General features: G+C 36.2%; 2 long non-coding RNA genes across 2 annotated transcripts in view; one reads left to right on the plus strand and one right to left on the minus strand.

Annotated features, from left to right (window-relative positions):
* Positions 1–4,681: 4,681 nt before the first annotated feature.
* LOC139046140 (uncharacterized) lies at positions 4,682–12,234 on the plus strand. Its single transcript, XR_011505735.1, has 3 exons — positions 4,682–4,819; positions 7,485–7,544; positions 12,107–12,234. It is a non-coding gene; the product is annotated as an uncharacterized lncRNA (long non-coding RNA).
* The window catches only part of LOC139046141 (uncharacterized), a 67,906-nt gene continuing 50,114 nt past the window's right edge, over positions 5,305–23,096 (minus strand). Inside the window, exon 3 of the long non-coding RNA XR_011505736.1 lies at positions 5,305–5,425. This is a non-coding gene — a long non-coding RNA (uncharacterized lncRNA). The remainder of the gene's footprint in view (positions 5,426–23,096) is intronic.

The raw sequence follows: 23,096 nt of genomic DNA on the forward strand, positions 1-23,096 counted from the left end.
ATGACTTGTTAGGTGTTTGTTGTGTTTGTTTCTCCCATAATGGAACATGCAGATATTTTTATCTGACTCTTCCAAGCTTCCCAATTTCAAAGGTTTGCCTCTAACTAGGACCCAGGTTTTCAAATAGAGGCTCTTAGAAGTAAAATCATTTGTGTGTATGGATGATTTAACTTAAAACACAGTTGAACACCAACAATGAAATATCTGAAAAAGAAATAAAGAAAACAATCCCATTTATAATAGCATCAAAAACAATAAAATACTTAAGAATAAATTTAACCAAGGAGATGAAAGATGTGTACACTGAAAACTATAAGACTTTGGTGAAAAAAACTGAATAAGACACAAATAAATGGAAAGATATCCTACGCTCATTGATCAGAAAAATTAACATTGTAAAAATGTCCATAATACCTAAATCCATCTATAGATTCAATATAATCTCTTTCAAAATTCCAAAAGCATTTTTCACAGAAATAGACAAACCAATACTAAAATTCATATGGAACCACAGAAAGCCCCTCATAGCCAAAGCAATCCTGAGAAAGACGAACAAAGCTGAAGGCATCACACTTCTTGATTTCAAACTTTATTGTAAAACTATAGTAATCAAAACAATAAGGTACTGGCATAAAAATGCACACATAGACCAATGGAATAGAATAGAGAGCCTAAAGAAAAACCATTACATATACAATCAACTAATATTTGACGAGGGGGCCAAGAATACTTAATGGGGAAAGGATAGTCTCTTCAATAAATGGTGGGAAAACTGGATAACCACATGCAAAAGAATGAAATTGGACCTCTATCTTACACCATTTACAAAAATTAACTCAAAATACATTAAAGATAAATTTAAGACCTGAAGCTGTAAAACTCCTAGAAGAAAGCAAGAAAAGAGCTCCTTGACATTGGTCTTGCAGTGATTTCTTGGATATGATGCAAAAAAAACACAAGCAACACAAGCAAAAATCACTAAGTGGGACTATATTAAACTAAAAAGCTTCTGCATAGCAAAATAAGCAATCAACACCATGAAAAGACAACCTACAGAATGGGAGAAAATATTTGCAAACTCTCTATCTGATAATGGGTTAATACCCAAAATATATGAGGAACTCATACTGCTCAGTAGCAATAAAAATTCAATTAAAAATGAGCAGAGGACCTGAATAGACATTTTTCCAAAGAAGACATACAAATGCCAATAGGTATATGAGAAGGTGCTCAACATCACTAATCATCAGGGGAATGGAAATCAAAGCATAATGAAATATCACCCCACATCTGTTAGAATGACTATTATCAAAAAGCTAATAAATGACAAGCATTGATGAGGGTGTGGAGAAAGGGCACTTTTGGTAGGAATGTGAATTGATGCAGCTGGGGAAAACAGTATGGAGGTTCCTCAAAAAATCAGAAATAGAACTTCCATATGATCCAGTAATCCTATTTCTGGATATATAGCCAGAGGAAATGAAATCAGGATCTCAAAGAGATATCTGCTGTCCCATGTTCATTACAGCATTATTCACAACAGCCCAGACATGGACACAATCTTAGAGACTGTCTACAACTGAATGGATAAAGAAGATGCGATATATATTTTCCATTATATTCAGCCATGAGAAAGAAGGAAATCCTGCCATTTGTGACAACATGGATGGACCTTGATGGCATTATATTAAGTGAAATAAGTCAGATAGAGAAGACAAATACTACATGATCTCACCTATATATGGAATCTACAAAAACCAAACTCACATAAACAGAGAGTAGAATGGTAGTTGCCTGGGGCTACAGAGTGAGAAAAATGGGGAGATGGTCAAAGAGCACGAACTTCCAGGAGTAAGACGAACACGTTCTGGGAATCCAATGTACACCATGGTGACTATAGTTAACAATATTGTATTATATACTTGAACATTGCAAAGAGAGTAGATCTTAAGTGTTCTCACTATTAAAAAAAAGGAATTATGTGAGGTGATGGAGGTGTTAACTGACCCTATTGTAATCATTTCACAAATGACGCATGTATCAAATCATCACATTGTACACCTTAAACTTACACAATCTTATATATCAATTATATCTCAATAACCTTGGGGGAAAAAACATAGTTGAAATCATTTTCTTGAATTCTGCTTCCAAGAATTGTCATTATCCAGGCTGTAGGATTAGTGTTGTATCTGGTGATAGTCCACTGGCTCACACATGTCCCTTGACACCAAGGTGGCCTTACTGCCAGCTCTGTTCTCATGTAGCGCTCATCCAACATTCAATAAGTTTAACTTCACTAAGACTTAAATTCGTACCCATTTTTCTCCCAAGTTTCTCATCTAGATCTGAACTCAATTTAATTTACCAGTTCAGCCATGTATCTTATGCCATGAGATATAATTTTTAAATTTCAAGCCTCTGTGCGAGGACATTGCCTGGTACACAATATTGAAATGGGAAGCAGAGTAGCTAGAAAAATAAGGACCTGCTATTAGAGAAGGGATGGGCATTAAGTTGCAGTCATGGCAGATAATTTGAAAAATCATGGCTAACATTGTGTACCAGAGCATGTCCTCTAAGAGAGGCAGAACATGACAACAGGAGAATTTGGGAACAGGTATTATTTAGATATTAGTACTTTTTTTACCCATCACAAAATTCAAGAATTAGATGCGCAATTACTGAATTTTTTTGAGAATAAAACATCTCAACAGATGGTCACTTTTTCATATTTCACACAGTTGTGACTTGTGGAACAACCACGGTGCTCACGCCAGACCAGTAGTACAGTCCACCATAGAAATTTCTACCCTGAAGATTTCAACCAAAAGTCCAGCTTTTCCTTCCATGCAGATTTTTTATAATTTCAGTACTTAAAGCTAGCATTGTTTGAAATATTACTCCTCTTACAGGTAACTTTAAATATTAATAACATTTGGTTATTTTTTATTCTTCTCAATATAATTACTGATGTTAGCTTTGGGTTTTTGTCTTCATTCAATCATTCATTTTTTAAACCTCACCATACAAACAAATATCTGTTAGGTCCTTATTACGTGTCAGTTTATGCTAGTCGCTGGTGATATAAAACCCAATCAAGTGGGTAAGGTTTCTTCTTTCAGGATCTGAACAGTTTAATAGGGGAAACAGGCCTTAGTCAAATAAACATAGAAAAGTTATGATTGAAAAATTTGCTAAGTCCTGTGAATACTAATAATTAACATTTGTTGAGGGCTTGTTCTGTGCCAGACATTGGTGTAAATACTTTAACAGTATTAACTCATTTAATCCTCACCACCACCCTTTGAAGTGTATCCTAGTATTATTTCTATTTTACAAGTATGTAAAGTACCTGAGGCCAGAGGCACTAAATAATGTGATATTTTAGAACACAAAATACTAAGCACATTGAATATAAGAGCTCGACTTTAGAGTCTGTCTAACACTGCCATGCTACACATCCTCTCAAGTTCAAAAAAAAGTGTACTATGTCAATGCATTAGTCGGCTTTCACTGCATTATATTGAAATAACAAACATTCCCCAAGTCTCTGTGCCTTATAAACAATAAAGGTTTATTTACTTATTGTTCATGTTAGTGCCCCTTATGGGTCAACTGCGAATCTGCTCCATGGCCTTTTCTTTCTGGAATCCAGGAGAAAAAAACATCTGAATTAATCACACCAGCCTTGAAGCCTCTTCATGGACAAGACGTCATCACTTCCACTAGCATTTCATTGTACAAAGTGAGCCTCAGCATAAAACTGGGCATCAGTAAGAAAGGAAATATACCTACAAAAAGAGACACCAGGAAAAGGTCCTACCAGGGTGAGTCCAGAAGGCAGCCGATATTTTTAACAAGTAATACAGCCCACAATAGACATGTGAAAGAGGTCCTAACCTAGTCAGGGAGTCAAGGAAGGCCTGAGGTCGCACTGTCTTAGTGTCCTAGGGGATGAGATGTGATTAACGGAAAACTGTGGAGCCAGCCCTGGTGGCCAAGTGGTTAAAGTTTGGCATGCTCCACTTCAGCAGCCCAGGTTTGGTTCCTGGGCATGGACCTACACCACTCGTCTGTCAGTGGCCATGCTGTGGTGGCAGCTCATATAAAAAGAAGAAGATTGGCAACAGATGTTAGCTCGGGGCAAATCTTCCTCAGCAAAAAAACAAACAAAAAAATAACCCCCAAAATCCATGGCCCACAGAGAACATTCCATGCAGTAGAAATAGCAGGTACAAAGATCATGAGATGAAAGTAAGCATGGCCTTTTGGAGAAGTGAAAGAAATAAGGCTGAAATAAAGACAGAGATGGGGAGATTGTCCTGAGATGAGTTTGTAGAAGTGAGCAAGGGCAAGATTATGCAAGTCCTTGTAGGTCTCATTAAGGATTCGGACATTTATCCTAATGGAAGCCACTGAAGTATTTTAAACAAGGGGGTTATTTCCCTGGTAATTTTGGCTGTTTTACAAAAGAATCATTCTAAGTAAGCTTAACTAAACTACAGATCTCCCCATCCCCCAGGTGTTCCTAACAGTGTTGTTTTAACCTTGTAAAGACGAGAAAGTGGAGCTATATTTTCTAAGTTAACCCTTGCAGAGCTCACTATCAGATCCATCCAAATACGGTGATTCAGAACGGAGTCAGTAACTTCCTCCTTCCTTTCTCTCACAGGGAGAAGTTTATAGCGTCTCTTTTATGGTTCAAGTTCTCCCCAATTGCAGGATCCTTCTGTATTCCCCTTTCGTCCTTCAGATAAGCTGAAAAGGGAGCCAACAGTGACACGACAAATCTGCACCGAGCCCTTTGCCCTTTCTGGTAAGTAGTGGAGCTCAGCAGGGAATTGTGGCAGTTAGGACATGGAATCTGTGCAAATTACTTCTAAGGAGAGCCTTCAATTTGGAAAAGATGCAGTATGTGCTTCAGATGTTTTCAGCAGAAGTAAATGCCACCACCCCATTGTCGCGGCAACCATCATAGAATTCTGATGTGAACTCAGATGTGGCTTGGGCATTCCATGGAGAATTGCGCCATTCCTCAAAGGATGTGCTGCTTATCCTAGCCCAATTTCCTGCTACTGGTAATATAGGGCCATTTTATTTGTCTCTCCAACTGCTACCACCAACTTCCAGATGCTGGTCAATTAAGAGGGAAACACAAAAACAAAAGAAAAAGCACCGACCGTATATGTTACTACTTCAATACCTGTGAAAATCTATCGGTCAATATTTGTATCTGCTATGGAAAGCACATTGTATTTGTTAGGGTAATGCCAGATTGTGAAGCATCAAAATTCCAAATCCCACCTCATAATAAGCGATCCTAACTGCTCCAGTGTATCAGGTCGCCTTCCAAGTGATCATTCAAGAAACCAGGATCCTCCATCTGGTAGTCTTAGGGAATTTAAGGCCTCTCGTTCAACCACTAGATGAGAAAAAAGTATGGAGTAAGTCTTTGGTAATGGAGAAGATGTTAGGGGAGCATGCTAGCTTCTGGTCACACTCCACATTCCGCGAGCTACAACCCAGCCATATGGCCACACTGAACTGAGGGGACAGCTGGGAGATAAAGTATAGCTGTAAGTACAGGAAACAGAAGAAACAGGTTTAGAGAACTGCCAGGAAGTCTCTACCATGTATATTATATCTTTATTTAATCTTAAAATTTGGGGCTAAAATGGTAAATTTTAAGTTATGTGTATTTTACTGCAATAACAACAACAAAAATTTGGGGGGAATAGGATCTTCAGAAACACGCAACTTCTGATTCATTGAAATTTACGAAAAAACATTGTTGGGGTGGTCTTGCTCTTATTGTTGAAAGTAACATTCAATTAGTTCATTTTCCTCTGTTATTTAACACAACATGGTTTGCAATTTCTGGCATCCAGATTGAAGATCCAGAGGCTGATTAAAACTTTTAGCCATCAAAAAACAAGTATCGTTATCCAATATTAAAAAGGTAAAGTCGTCAACTATTTAATTCCGGGAATTTGTACCAGATTATACAATCCTACATGGACAAAACTTGAAATTGTGTTCCATTTAGTAGAGATGGATGCCACTATTTTTTAAGTTAAAATTGGTTCCTTAATTAACACTGAACATTAAAAGATCATTAACATAGGAACATTGAGAACTTTAGGTAGTTAGGATTCAGTTAATAAAAACTGTACTTTCCTAACTTTCTTACCACATTATTGAGCATGAGACTCACATGTGTGGGAGGTTAAGAAAGAATTGGATTTTCTTCTCTGCACTATGATCCCAGAAACTTTTCCTTGAAAATCACTTAAAGTTATATCAGTTATGAGTGGCTCTTATCCTGTTTTTTCTCAACACCCATCATTTCATTTATTTATTTTTCCAACAAATATTTATTGAGTGCATATTATATTGAGGCAATATATCAGACAATGGGAACATAGAGATAAACAAATGGATAAATCCTTGACCTTGTGGAATTTATATTCTATAGACGCAGAAGAATATTACACAAGAAAAAAAACCCAGTTAATTAACAGTCTTTGATATTTGTTACAAAGAATACAGCCTGCCATGAATGTGTGGAACTAGGAAAATAGCTACTTTCTGTGGACCAGAAGCAGCTAGTTGTAAGAAGAGGGCAAGTGGGTTGGGAAGAGCATTTCAGGCACTGCTGGTACAAAGACTAGTTGGGAAGACGTATAGCAACAATAGAACAGCACGGTGAGGGAGAGAAAAAGAGACATGAGATAATAATGGCGAGTTAGGTAAGGCCAGATTAAGCATGAATTTAAAAACTTTAAAGGATTTTGGACTTGTTCCTGAGAGCAGAATGGAGCCATTAAAATTTTGGAGCAAGACATCAGTCGCCATTTGGAAAGATGACACTGATTATTCTCTATATAATATAAAAGAAGGATACCAACTATTACTTTTCTTCAGGTAAATATAGCCAAAAATAAACCCTGAAAATAAACACTATCAAGGAAAGATGGAAGAAAAGTGAGGAGAGTAAACAAGGAAGTAATAGAGTCAGGGTTATAGAAAATGTAGGAAGTACATACAGAAAAACAGACGAAACAGGTGAACGATTACAAATGTAAAATCGTTATCATCTTTTCACCAGTATCAATTTGCTTTTAGAAACCAACCATATGGGTCATAACCTTTAAATTTCTTTTCCTCTTCTCTGCTAAATTACACAAATGGAGGACAAAATAAATCAGTTTTCCATCGCTCTAATAATCTCCCCAGTCTTGGTGTTCCCAAAATTCACTTACTCAATCCACTTTATCATGTCTAGCCTGTACCAGAAACTGTGCTAGGTCCTGGAGATAAAAATACAAAGAAGATAGAGTTTTCCACTCATAAATTTTTTAGTCTAGTGGGTCTCCAGGCTACTCAGACAATTTTATCCAACTGAATATTATGCCTGTTTACATTTGCTTGTTTGCTTATTTTTTTTTTTAATTGAAATACCTTTCTACATTTTATTCTAGGCCACAGCCATGGCATTTGAAATTGACAAAGTACACACGGATGGGATCCATCAAATGCTTGTACGTATTGACTATGGTGCCAAGATGAAATCCGGGGATGTGTATGCTTAAATTGGGAATACTCATTTTATAAATCAAATATAGTATATGATAGTACTTGATTTCAATTATATGAAAATTTTAAAACATAGACCTGCAATATTTAATCAAAATGTACTCTCACTTTGGTCATTTTAGGTTAAAGCATTGGGTCTCCAGATTCTCTCTAGTCTATTTCTCATCACTAATTATCTGCTTTCTTCCTTTATCTTCAGAGACTTTGCTAACCTATAACTTCATTAAACTGTGAAATGGCTTATAACTATGTATTGTAGTCTTCATGCCACCATCGAATTCCTGAAATAGTAATTTATCTTTCCACTGTCTGTACCTACCATTCTCTAGTTTGTCTACCATAATATGATTTATACCACCACAAGAGCCACTATAAATGGCTCAGGTCAACAGTAACTCCCAGTTACAAAGTATACTAGGCAATTTTAGCCCTCGTTTTGCCTGAACTCTGCTGTGCTTGACAAAGTTGGCCATCCCCTCTTTTTTGCACTTCAGAAACATTTATTCTCTTCTTTAGTAGCACTCAGTCTTTAGAAACAGTGATTCTTGGTTCCTTTAGTAGCTCCATTCTCCTGTACAATTCTTAAAACATTCACTGTTTTAGGGTTTTATTTTATACCCTACATTCTTTTACCCTTTATACTCTCCCTAGCTGATATTTTCAAATATGATTTATGATCTATTTATGTGCTTTTGACTCTCAAATCTTTATCATTGGTTTTTGCTTCTCTACCGAGTTCTAAACTTATAGGCAAAATTCATATCCTTCAGTCACTTCAAAATTAATAAAGCCCAAATTGACCCTGACCAGTTCTGCCTTATGTCCACAGATCAACCATGTACTAATAAACCCACTAAAAAAAAGCTCAGCTCCCATTTCCCCCAAATCCACATCTAATTGGTTGATAAACATCATTGATTTTATCTCCTAAATGTCGCCAAGTCTCTTCACTGCTCTCCAGGGCCTCGGCATTATCAGCATCTCTTCATCTTTCCCTGGATTGTTGCAACAGCCTCTAATTTGCCCAGGCCTTCAGTGGCTCATTCTTACTTTCAAGATAAATGCAAACTATTTGAAATAGCAGAGACACTTCACCACCTGACGAAATCTAGCTCTTCTTTCTGTTCTCCAGCTACAAGAGTAACCATTTTGTGTTTGCTTTTTAATAAAAATTTCAGCGTTAATATCACAGTAATGTCATTTTCTCTATGAAGTCTCCCTTGCTTATCTCTTGTGGCAGAGTCCGCCATCTCTCCCCCTTGGAACCCATAGCTCTGTGTGTCTTCTTCCCATATATCACGTAAACATCGCATTGTAATAGGCTGTTTCCATGTATGTCAACCACTTTAGATTTGGGGGTGTGGGAAACATTTTATTCATATTTGTGTCCCTAGCAACTAGCACAGCCTGCACTTACAGTAGATGACTAATATTTATTGAGACTGAAAATATAGATAAACAGGTAAATGAATTAATTTAAAAATATGGGGAGTTGTAATAATAGTCTCTGGTCTAACATTCTATGCTATTAAATTTTTAGGAGGATTTTGATTATGTAGTTTGCCTAGACTGTTACAACTCCAAAATAAGGTATACATTCTTAAGTGATTTTAGATTTTAATACTTCAAGCAACTCTTCCATTATTTAGAAATTCTGTCTTTGAACTTTATAGAAATAGTCTACTAAATATAGTCATTAGCCACATGCTAGGGATATTTGGTGAGAATTAAATGATAGCTTCTTATACAATTTCTGAGAGAAAAAGTAAACACAAACTTTAGTAAAACTAACTTGGCAATGTATCTCAATAGCCTTTAAAAAGTTCATGCCAGAGCCAGCGCTGATGGCCTAGTGGGTGAAGTTTGGTGCACTCCACTTCTGCGGCCTGGGTTTGGTTCCCGGGTGTGGGACCACACCACTTGTCTGTCACTAGCCGTGGTGTGGCAGCAGCTCACAAAGAAGAACTATAAGAAGCTACAACTCTACACAAGTATGTACTGGGGCTTTGGGAGGGAAAAAGGAAGAAAAAAGGAGGAAGGTTGGCAACAAATGTTAGCTCAGGGTGAATCTTCCCCTGCAAAAAAAAACAAAAACAAGAAAACACCTGACTTAAAAAAAAAATTCATGCAAGTTTATCCAGTAATTTTATTTCTGGGAATCTATCTTAAGAACTTAATCAGAGTGCATAAAAATATTTAGGTAACAGGATATTTGCCATAACGTTATTGTGTCTAGAAGTTTGATGGCAGGGAATTGGGGGAGGGTAACTAAGTAAAGATGATGAATTTCTAAGAGAGAATATTATATAGTCATTTAAATTAATGTTTTTAAGGAGAGTAAGTAATATAAATAAGCAACCAGAAATGTGAGATCTATAAAAATAGACAGAATGAGATCCGACATCTTTTAAAAAAAATGTATATAGGACATAGTATTGGAGTTATATGCATGAAAATGGACTGGAGGAAAATATACAAAGATATATATATATAATGATTCAGTATTATAAAGGTAATCATGAGTTATCTTTAATCATATATTGCTTTGATAATCCAAAAATTAGCCAATAAATAAACATTTGCACTAGATCTATTTTGTGCCTGCCCACTTTCCCATGATTTCTTCTCAGAAATCTGTGACTGTTTACACCCCTGCTGAAAGGTCAGCACGCTACATGACCATGAGCCACAAATTTAGTCTATATATTGGGTGGCTAGTTACTTACTGTCTGAACAGAAAATAGGAGCTTGGCAAATGAGATACTTCATTTGGCATTTTAAATACAGGACATTAAAGAGGTTAATCAGTCAGCATTTGGCAGCAAAGTACAAGTGTTATAATAAAGACAAGGAAGTAGAAGGAAACTACAGCTATGATATATTAAGAACACAAAGAAGCAGAGGCATTGATTTGGCATTGACAGAGAACTTGGCTGGGTAAGACTAGCAGGGCTGGACCACCCACCATTCAACTCCTGAGAGGGACAGAGAGAGAGCTGGGTTTGTTTCTGATAGTTTTCTTGTTTCTATGATTCCCAGCTGTATAGTAGTCTCTGCACTTCAATTCCTATGAAATGTATGTCTCATTAGAATAAATTTCCTCTCCCTCCTCCTTGAGATTGTGTGACTGCTCCTTGCAACCAAAATAATCTTAAATAAAATGAGGCTTTGCCAGTTCACATAGACAGGATATAAGACTACTCCTTGTTAAAAGATTTCATGATTTCTCGTTTCTAGTGACTTCACTCATTGCTATTAATTTCACTTGTCACATAAGACTTTAGCCCTTCGTTTTAGCCCTGAGATATTTGATCACACAGTACAACTGTTACTATATCATCATCCCCAGTAGAGGGCAAGGTCCATGCCATTCTTTACAGCTCTTTATTTTATTCATTTATTTGTTGGGTCAACAAGAATTTATTGAGTGCCTACTTGTTTCCAGGCCCAAGAATTATGCTAGGCTCTGGGGATACAATAGTCCACAAGACAGATGTTGTTTCTGATCTTGTGGGCCTTACAGTCTAGGGCAGGGAAATAAATTTTTAGGTGTTACATTGAATGAAGACTAAATTATACATCACTCACTTGGTTAGTTGGGAAAGTTAGGTATTCTTTAAATGTTTCAAAGCCAATTCACATTTTATCTTAAATAAATTGCTGGGAAGAAATTCTGGTCTCAGTTGTGTCTTTATTCAGACTTTTACCACTCTCATTTTCCTTTTTGCCACTGATGAAGAATTTCCATTTTGCTTTTCATGAGAACTGGAGAAATATGGCATATGAAACTTCATTAACTACTGTCTGGCTGCTACATGAAAAGCTCAAAGGACCAGGCATATAGTGCTGCTCCCTATAGTTGTTTTACGTGAATGTTTTATAAAATGTAGAAAATCTAGGATTCTGTATCTTGTTTGTTGCTTTTAGCCTTGTGATGAGGGTTATTTAAACATTTCTCACTCAGACCTCATCCAAATTTAGGAAATATACCTGATAAATTAAAAAATTGATTCATATCATTAGGGTATTGATTAAATATTCTAGTATGTTTGTATCATGATCTATTATGAAGCAATTCAAAAGAATAAGATAGAGCTCTATGATGGCGCAAAAGATGTCCAAGATGTGTTCTCATGGAGTTATGTATGTATATATAGAGAGAGAGAGAGGGAGAGAGAGAGAGAGAGAGAGAGAGAGAGAACTATTTATTTGTATGTGTGTAGTGACCATTGTAAATTATCTACTTCACATCTGTACCTTCCTTTCTTCTTCTTACAAGAATCCAAATTGTCTGCAGCAATTCACAGTTCTCCTTGCATCCATGTGTCTCCATGGACAATGGCCCTACTCAAGACTCTACAAATCCTTCTTCCTTGCTAGTTATTGGTTCAGCAATGTGACCCAATATAGGCCTATGTGTTATGAGAAGAAGTTTCTTGAGGGCCTTCTAGGAAAGTTCTTCTTCCCCTTCTGGAATAGTTTCTAGATGTAGCTCTCTCTTTCTCAGGATATTGCTGTTTGTGGATATAATACCCAGAACTGCTGAAGCCATCCCACTAAATGCTCACTGCACAAGCAGAGTTCAACAAGGAATCACAGGAAACATAGCCTGGATTAAGTCAACCTTGAAGTCTACATTTTTAGTAAGGTGAGCCAATAAATGTCCTTAATGTGCAAGCTAGCTTATTTTGTATATTTATCTTGTTGCATCCAAAACCATCCTGAGGTTAGCCTGTTTACGTATGTATGTGAGTACATCAATTCATTGAAAAAAGATTGGAAGAACATATGTCAATTAGAAAGGAAACTAATGAAAAAAGCAGGGTGGAGAGAAGAGAAAGGAGCTCTCCACTTTTTACTCTATACAATTCTTTATGGATACATAATGGATATTTAAGGATATTATGTTTAAAACATAAAATAAAATAGCAATATTAAGAAAAAATATTTTTCAATAGTATGCTCTTTCACTGTTCCCTTAGAAAACCATTCTACCGTCTTCTAATTTCCATGTCATCACTGATGAATCTACCAGCAAGTTCATTAATGAATATTTCAAGTTTTAAACATTGGCAACCTGGTGTATTGGAAAGGAGATAAGAACCAATGTCACGAGACTTGGGTTTCTCTCCTGCTTCTGCCACTAATTGAGGTATCTGGCCTCAGGGAAAGTATAGAACCATCCTGGACCTGCTTTCCATCATCTGTAGAGTGAGAAGAATGAACCCAGACATCTATTCTAAAGATTTTCCACCCTTTTCTGATTTTTTTTGGTTGTATCTCATATCCACAAATAAAATAGTTAAGATTAGATACCAGCTAAAAACAAGGAAAGGGATTAGATGAACTGGCAATGTTTATTTCCAGTGATTCCAGAATTGTTATATTTTATGGCAGCTGAGGGATGATGATAAAAAGCACATAAAAGCATTATTTATTTCACTAAATCATTTATTCTCGGGTTAATGTTTTGTAGTGGTCATTAAAATAAAGACTGCAAAATGTACTGGAATGTTGTGTGTAGTAATTCATTTTTCTGTTGTCTTGTAGTTTCCTAACTTCATCTCTATATTGATGTTTTCTTTCATCAGGTCAAAAATGAACTCACTTTGTTCTTAAGAATTAACTCATTTTTCTTGTTTTCCTTTATTTGTCTTCTTTTATTCCAGGTTCTTGAATAAAAGAGAGAGTAGGTCTTGGAAGTGACAAAATCAACCCTTTGACAATCAACAAAGTTCAGTTACTTTCTTATCATACTCTTGCTCAGGGCAAGTTTAGTAAAAAAGAAAAAATTATGTTAAAAATATTAACACATTCCAACTGTATTTTCTCTTTCCCTGTTATTTTTTTCTTGTACAAACAAATGCGTTCGTATTTGATTAATTATCCAAATAATTGCTGACTGTACTGTAATTAACTTCTTTGTTGGCTATTTATTCTTACTTTTTAAACAAATAATTGGTGCTAATGATTTCTTACAAGAGGATACTTTATAATCCTCGAATGTAGTTTAATACATTTTTTCTTAAGAATCAAAAATTCTTGAGAAATTGTTCTAGGGAAATAGTCTCCAATGTATAGATGATGAAGTGAAAGTTTTGAGATACTAATTATTTTTCCTAATTAGTTAGCTAATTACTTGGCTAGGCAGCCCAGATTTTTTAATAATATGAGACTCACTCCATACTCTGGTTCTTTTTTCTCCCCTTTTGGCTTTATGTTTTCTAAAGTATCATTCAATTTATTTTCTGGCAGAAAACTTATGAAGTTAAAATATGTCCATATAGTTGAAGTATTATTAAAATGTGCTTCAGGTGAGAAAATATAATTATTTCAGTTTACTATATTCCTGTATTCACAATTAACACTTGTCTCTTATAGTAGTGGAACTGCCAGAGCAATGAGATGATAGGAGTACAATGTAATACCTGGACTCCAACAAAGTCCCCAGATAATGTATAATTGTCTCATGCACTGGTGAGAGTGATTGATGGAAAGATGCCACAGGCATTAGGAAGTGATCTTATGTCCTTTCATGTGGGTGAGATTACGACCTGGCTCACACAGAGCACACACAAGTCAGGAGAGAGGAGTACCCCTGTATGAAGGGCAAATTGCCCATGTCCTCAAGTGTCAAGTCTGGTGCCCAACTGCCAGTGATACCACAAGATTAGTGTGAAGATTCTGTCAAGAAGCTTGGTCTTGTCATTATCAAGTTGACTGCCATGGGGCGAAGGGTATTCCCAACTGATTTTGAGACACTCATATGAATGCTCGTTAGGTCCAATAACAGAGAACCCAACAGTATCAGTGTGAGTCATGAATTTCTAAAGCCTTTCACCCTCAGTAAGATGAGACTTAGTCTACCTGAAGTCTTTCCAATGCAAATTGGCCAGATTGATATCTCTTGCCTGTCACTGCTACTGGAAGAAAATAAGGAAGGTGGTCAAGACTCATAAAGTAGTTATGAAATTTAAGGACCATTCCACGTGCTACTCTATTTTCCAAACCAGTAAAAATAGCCATCTGACTTTTGTGAAAGATAACTAAAGTTTATTCTAGACTCTCTGTTAAATAGAAAATTGATTTAACCAGATGCCTACTCTCAGCAGTGTTCAAGGCATTCATGTCTATGCCTACCGCCAATCTATGTTCATCTACCAAGACTCCTCAAAACCAAATTCTCGATCTTTGTTTGCTTTCTGTTTTGATGAGTGTCAGTGGGGGTAGACTTTTTACACCGTGTTCTGTGTGGAGGAAATTCTTAAATAGTAATGCTATGTGCAATGCTAATTCTTTTGAAAGGTTAAAAAAAAACCCTCAATATGCCTCGTATAACATGATCTATTTATACTCTGTCACTAAGGAGAGTCAGCAGCATTTATGTTCGGGGTGAACAGAACAATTTATTTGAACCTTCTCAACCAATTGATCACTAAACTGACTCAATAAAATCACTGAGTTAGGTCATGAGAATTTTTCAGTTGCATTAAAATGTTTGGAACTGAAATATTTAGCATAAAAATATTTAACATAAGAATTTCATGAACAGAGAAATTTAAGCACCAGAGTTTTTCTGTATTGTCCTCCGATAATAACTAAAATATTAAGTTCCATTGGAGGATATTATGCATGACAACAGTTACTAAGAGACTCTCGCAGTCTCAGTCTCAAACTGGATGTTGTCCAGCTTCCTTCAGTATCTCCAGCACTTGGTACTGACTAGTGAGTTTTTTTAACCAATAAGAAGACACCCATATGAGATTTTTAACCAATAAGAAGCTCCTTGACTATGAAGCAATTCTTGAATTGTGATCATAACATAAATTTAGGAAGGTGTGGGAGGCAGATTCTGGATTACATAGCTTCTGAAATAAAAATCTGACTATGATTTCATAAAATTCTTAATTATGTCACCTTCATTTATGTGTGGAAACCACCATGATACATCAAATACTACTGTATTTACATCCTTCTCTTCTCTAGTCTTCTCTTAATTCTTGTATCTACTTTCACTACTTCTTTGATGTTTAATATATGCTGTCTTCTGTTTTAATTTTCCTCATAATAAGAGCTTGTCGTATGCCCCCTGGATGGAGCATGTTACATGCTGTGTTTCAATAAATTTTCACAACAACCTGTTCAGTAGCGACTATTGTTATACCCACTTATGGATGTGGAAACTGAGGTTTGGAAAGTTAAATAACTTGCCTAAAATGATGCAGTGTCTAATTGATGGAGAAATTTGAGTCCTGAGGACCTGACTTCAGCTTCCACATTCTTACTATCCTTCCTCCTTCCCTCATTCTTTTGCCTTCCCCTCTCTGATATGACAGCAGAACCCAGTTGTGGAGTTGGAGACAAGAACAAAGAGAAACCAGTGTCTACATGATGGAAGTCATTGACAGGATTAAAAATAAATTATTTTATGTGGCTGGCCGGGTGGCGTGATGGTTAAGTTCATGTACTCCGCTTTGGAGGCCTGGGGTTGGCAGGTTTGGATCCTGGGTGTGGACCTAGCACTGCTCGTCAAGCCACCCTATGGCTGTGTCCCACATAAAGTAGAGGAAGACTGGCACAGATGTTAGCTCAGCAGCAATCTTCTTCAAGCAAAAAAAGGAAGATTGGCAACAGATGTTAGCTCAGGGCCAATCTTCCTCACAAAAAATAAATTAAAAAAATAAATAAATTATTTTAGAATTAAAGTTTATTTCAACGCTTCCCAATTTCTCTCTATTTTCTAGAGTCTTGTAGAAACAAGGGAGCCACTATTATATGTATGGAAAACATGGTTCTCCTCACCCTAGCTGCAAAGACAATGGAAAATCTGGCATTCTAAAAGGCACAATTAGAAACTTCCTACCTTAGTCAAACATTTAGTGCACAAAAGAACACTCTTTGAAGATTTGCTATTAATCCCTTCCAGTCCCTTTTTGCGTTGTTTCATGTCTCACTAATGGGCTTCAGTTTAATTCAGTTTTATTTATTCTTTGCTTATTTTATTGCAGTAAAAAGATGCCATCTATAACCTCACAAATTACATTCCTCTTTATATTTGTGTCGTGTGGGAGTTTTTGTGTAAACCTTACAAAGCAAGGTGTAATGAACAACACCCTGCAATTCAAGAAACTAACACAAAGAAGTGCTTTGAAGAATGAAAATATAAACAAATGCAGAATAAATCAGCAAAAGTATTGTCATAACCACACATTTTTAAGATATTGAAATATACATAATTGTAAGTATTCAAATTAGTAACTTGGAGGGGCAGATGATTTTAAGTTTACTGTATTTTTCCGAGATAGAATGATGCTCAGGTATATGTTTTTGATAAGCCGTGATAAGATTTCCACATCTTTTGTAACATACACTTCCATCTCCACCAGTCAAATTAACAAATAAAATAAATTAGGCATGAACTAAATACTGAGAAATTATTTAAATCAGACAACTTAAATATAACCCAGAGATTTTATCAGAGTAAAATAATAGATTTGCTTAAACAAGTATATCCACCTTTTTTAAACAACCTGAAAAATGACAGATTTATAATGTTATAAAGGCAAAAAACTGGCTCTAAACTTTCTCATCTTCTCAAAGTTCATGCAGTCTTAAGACTTTCTCTACAGTACAAACATGATTTTAACTGCAATGAGCCCAATAAGGAAATTGTATCAAAAGGAGTGTGAAGAGTCAGGATATAAAGTATTTGCATAAATTTGCATCACTTACACATCCAGAAAAATTTCACTCACCAGCCAAATTTAGTTTAACAGACGAGAGCATTTTGATTCAGCCTCCAATTTCTGACTGCCAAGGTTTGCTCAGGAGAGCCCTGCATCAGCTACTCTTACGAATGCTTTTGCTGCTTCTTCTGCACACATATCACAATCTATTGCACAAATTTTGGGGAAAATATTTGCTAAATACCTAATTTCTTCTTCTGCTCTAGTAAATTCCACAGGGCAAAACCATTGTCATACTCCTCTTGTATCTCCCAGTGCCCTGTTCAGTGTCGAGCTCATAGTAGGTGTTCAGTAAATAATTTTTTAAATGAACAATTGAATACATTGGATATCTCATTAAATTTTTCAGGAGAAACAAAAGGCAGATCACCCTACTGGCCTAATTTAAATGCTTTTATTCCAATGCTATACTGGTTCCTTGATGAGTCTGGCTCATTCTGATAACTGGGAATAACACAGTTCGGAGTAAACTGAACTGAGTGAGAGAATAGAACTACCGACTCACGGTGGGTAGTTTTGGCTCAGAATAGATTTTGAAACCTGCGTAGACAGTGTTTAGGTTTGGCAAATTAATATTGGATTAGCATTTTTAATGGTCCTGTAAAAATGTTTTGAACTGTGATATAGTTCGGGATTCAGTTTTGAGGATGATTTAGCTCAGTTTTTAGTTAATTTGGGTTAAGTTCACTAGAGTAATCTACATTTCAGCATGCTTCTTAGAGCAACTTATATGTATATATATAAGTATATATATATATATATATATATATATATCTCCTGTGTCTTCTATAAAGACATGGGTTCAAATGCACCATTCTGGGGCTTCATGCCTATCTCTTTTGGAGTGCAGTATTGCCAAAATAATGTAAGAGGCAGAAGTGAGAGACCTCTTCGTACACATGGAGATATTGCTGCCTAATTCCTTCATGTTCCATGAAGACAAAGAAATTTAACTCAGTAAGATGTCGGCCTCCTTGAAGCTTTAAAATTCTGAAAAAACATCTATGCAGCATATACTCATATTTGTGAAAAGTACTCATCTATATTAAAGTATGCCAAACGATATCTACATATTCAAGATTATAAATTTATATCAATTTCCAGATATAAACAGTATAGCAAATCCTGCACTGTTTTGGAAAATACACTCAGAACTTGGAAGTTAGATTTATTCTATCTAGTTATATAGATTATTTCTTTTCAAGCTGTTAACTAAATTAATTCCTGATTTATAGAATCAGAGAAATATCTGTATTAAATTAATGTCTAATTTCATTTGAAATCCCTGAGCTAAAACTTAGAACTGCCTCACTGGACAATTTCCACTCCTTGTCCCAACCTTCAGCCCCATCTAAAAGGAAATCTATTTGTGCGTCTCTTCCTTTAGAAGTGATAAAGATAACGAACAGTGATTGAGTGGTGTGTTCGATTAATTAATACACGTGTTTTAGTATTCATTTCATTTGTTTTACTGTTTTCCTCCAATATCTTCTTCTTGAAGCCCTGCAAAGTGGCCAATTTCCTAACTTCTTTTTCTTGCTTTCTTGTTGGCTAGTATCTTTTCTAATTCAGAAATGCAAATGCATTAGTATGTTTGCTTGCTTTTAAGCTTTCTGCCATTTTTCAAACTGTGCCTGAGCTCAGACATAAATATAGGCTTCAGCATATGTGACTCTCAGGACCCTACCACCACGTTAGGTCACCACCACCCACCATGACCTCACTCCTTCTGAACTCACAGCGTGTGAACTACCCTTAACTCTCACTCAGTAATTAATCAAGCCTGCCTTGTGACATTTCTGATGATGTATATTTAACATCTCATAGTTATATAATTTATCAGTGTATCCACGCCCAGTCGCCTCAATTAAATTGCAGGCTCCTTGAGGCAGATTCCATGTCTGTCCTACAGAAAGCATTGTAAACAAGGAAAACGTGTGCTGATTGATTGTTTAATTGATTGACTATATCCATTTAACTATGAAGGAATTCAAGCAGCATGAATAATGGAAAGTTAAAAATGTCTTCTCCTAATCAGATTTTCCTGAATATATTAGCGTCGGGGAAGCAACTGTGAGAATTCTCAATAAAGTGTCCACGGATTTTTTTGCCTTTGTAAGAAAAGTCAACAATAAGAATAAGGTATGAAATGACATAGGATGAACAGTATGCTTTATTTCTTTAACTGACATGCTACACTTCCAGTCCAAATCTTTCTACATCTAAGTAGACGCCATTTCCTAAAATGATGCCCAGTGAAGCTATTAGTCTGACTTCAATAATGGGACCAGGGGCCGGCCCAGTGGCACAGCAGTTAAGTGTGCACATTCCGCTTCTGGCAGCCCAGTGTTCGCTGGTACTGATCCCGGGTGTGGACATGGCACCACTTGGCACTCCATGCTGTGGTAGGTGTCCCACATGTAAAGTAGAGGAAGATGGGCACAGATGTTAGCTCAGGGCTAGGCTTCCTCAGCAAAAAGATGAGGATTGGCAGCAGATGTTAGCTCAGGGTTAATCTTCCTCAAAAAAAAATAATAATAATATTGGGACCAAGGGTCAAATAAATTTGAGAAAAACTAGCATAAAAAACATTAAACAAGTTTCTTTCTTGTAGGAGTTCACAGAACCTGTAATACTTTTGTATCCATTGTGAACTACAAAGGGATGGGACAGAGATATAGTACCATTTTATCCAAATTTGTGTAAGCACAGATTTTTTTACAGCATCTTACAAGATTTGTGTGCCATAGTGGCACTTTTGGAAACCCTGAGGTAGAAATTTCAGGCACATCTTACATAGTTCATGATGTTTGGAGTGGATTATCAATTGCAGAGGACTGTTTCTTATTTTTTGGACAAAAGTCCAAATTAACTTGATTTTGGTTGTTTATAGGTTTAGTGCTTTAACAATATATGGCAGATTCTTCAACCTTTCTCTTTTCTGAATGCCCATTTCTTCCCTCTGTTAATAAGGTTTATGTATTATAATACTATGTTATTGCTTTTCTAAAATTCTTCTTCTACTGCACTGTGATGCCTTCTGCAGATTGAGTAAGCTTGTCTGCCTGCGTTGGGGAGTTGTCTTAAAGACAGAAGATCTGTATCAAAGCACTACCCCACAGTCATTAGCTATGTGACCTAATTTGTCACTTCCCTTTCTAAACCTCAGTTTCATCCTCTGTACAAGATTACATAAAGATCAAAAATTATATGAAAGTTATTAGTAAATTCTAAAATACTTTGCACATGCAAGGTATTATTTTTATGTCATCTTATAAATAATTTCTTGTATTTCTTCCCATTTTGGTTAATGAGAAACTATTAATAGTTAACTCTGGGGAGTAAAACAGGAGGTAGTAAAAAGCACAAGGGAAAATTCCACGTTATACCTCTCTCTGCTTTTAGAAATTTTACTTTACTCTAAAAATATTTTTCCAAAAATACATAAGGAAGTAGTATAATCTCAAACCAAGAACCATGATAACATCTGTTTATTTCAAGTGACACAAGCCTACAAACATAACTGAAACAAATGTGGAACTTGCAAGGGCAGGACTAAATATTGATCAGATGTTAACAGTCTATTCAGTTGTTTACAACTCAAGACTAAAAAAAGCAAGCTGGTGCCATATCTGAAGGGAATGCAGAAACGGTCTGCCAAGGCAAGTTCTCATCCTTGTACATCTTTGATGGGGGAAGGCAGCGTCCTCTCCATTTTCTTTTATGGATTTGACAAAAACATTAATCTTGGCTTTTGTTTGTACTATGAGAGCATCATTTTTTAAAGGAACCTCTCTAGTGTTTCTCACATTCAGATGCTAATCAATTATGTCCTTCTTTGCCTTTGGATACAAATCAAACAGTGCATCCATTAGTAAATTATCTTCATTAGACTCTGGGGGAAACCTTGAATAACACTTTCAGAGTCTTGTGGAGCCCCCAGAGTAGCTAGTTGCTAAAGGAACACTGATCGTGGAATTAATATTAATAAAAATTTACTCTTCCTACTCAAGGTTTTTCTGACAAGTGGTGTTTTCATTTACAAAGAAACATAGTTTTCTTTGCTAAGAATAGAAATAGACTTTTTCTGCATATTTTTAAAAAATCTTTTTTAGAGAATTGTAGAAATGAATCTGCCTTATTGCTTATGTCAAAATTGGGTTTCATTTTTGTCAAAGTTAATAAAACGAAAATTACCAAATAGATTTTTTTCCCCAAAGTATTAGCATTTGTATGTATAATAAGTATAATAAATGATGGAAATATCTGTAGCTCTGGATGAATTTACGTACATGTTCTTTTGTGGCACTAGAGTCAGGTCTGTTAAGAGGTCCATCACCCTGTACTTCCTGTATTTGAATAATACTTTGCAACTGCCTTTGGTCTTTTTATTATTTTTTTTAAAGGAAGATTAGCCCTGAGCTAACTGCTGCCAATCCTCCTCTTTTTGCTGAGGAAGACTGGCCCTGAGCTAACATCCATGCCCACTTTCCTCTACTTTATATGTGGGACGCCCACCACAGCATGGCTTACTAAGTGGTGCCATGTCTGCACCTGGGATCCGAACAGGTGAACCCCGGGCCACTGAAACAGAACTTGCAAACTTAACCGCTGGACCACTGGGCCAGCCCCTGCCTTTGGTCTTTAATTACCCTCACCTTTTTAATTTCTATGAGTTTCAGAAGACATTTGGTATTAAAGTGATGCAAGCTTTATTAGAATTTGAGAAGTTTTCTTCAATATGAATAGACACTCTTACAAGAGTTTCTCCAAATTGGGACCTTTGGAGAACTTGACCGTTGAAAGAAGAGCTATAGATGTCCTACCTTTTAAAGAAAGCCATCCCAAAGTCCTCCTCATCTTAGTTCAAGCTCATTACTAAGCAATCGCCGTATTACTTTAACAAATATCTTTAATTCTTGACTTTTCTCTTTAATATCTTTCTGTATTCCCTATTTTTTCCAATTTCAAATCCATTCTGTATCTAATGCATAATCTTCTTTTCTATGTCAACACTATTCCCCCTAAAATGTCCATGTTCTACCTCCCCCCACCCTGGTGCAGGACGAAGCTGAGATTTAATGTATTTAAGGCTCCTCCAGAGTTTGACCTTCCCAACCTCGTTAGCATTTCCTCCTGCTCCTGGTCTAGTCAACGACTGCCACCGCCCCCCCCAAACTTTTCTGATTTCATCCCTTTGCTCCCTTTATCCTGCCTCTTTAATCTCTACCTCTCCGCACATGCCCATATTCCTGGGCCAGGTTGATCTTTCGTCCTCTGTGAAGGCATATCCTGACAGAGCCTTTACCTTCTTCACTTCCTTGACCAGGTCAGACCTCTTCACTGCCTATTTTCATAAACCCCTGAGGCTTCTTCATAATATTTGTTCATATTAAAATATTTATCAATAAAATAATTAATGTTTATGTTCACAAGAGCAGAAATCATATTTGTCTTATTCACTTCTGTATGATGGTGCTCAGTGCAATGCATGCCACCTAGCAGCAAGATATAAATGCGTATTGAATAAAGAAATATTTCTAATTGGAAATATTATATTCCTTCTCTGATTGTATAGCATCACTCATATGCATTCATTATACACTACCTGGTAGAGTGGTTATATCATTCATCATTTCAATAAATGTTCTGAGCTCCTTCCATTTGTTAAGAACTCTGAAAGAATCACAGTGAATCAAACATGGATGAGACCTCAACTTGGTTATGATCTGGTATGAAAATAAGTCTTGT

The sequence above is a fragment of the Equus asinus genome, chromosome 9 (assembly GCF_041296235.1).
Source record: "Equus asinus isolate D_3611 breed Donkey chromosome 9, EquAss-T2T_v2, whole genome shotgun sequence".
Lineage (NCBI taxonomy): Eukaryota > Metazoa > Chordata > Mammalia > Perissodactyla > Equidae > Equus > Equus asinus.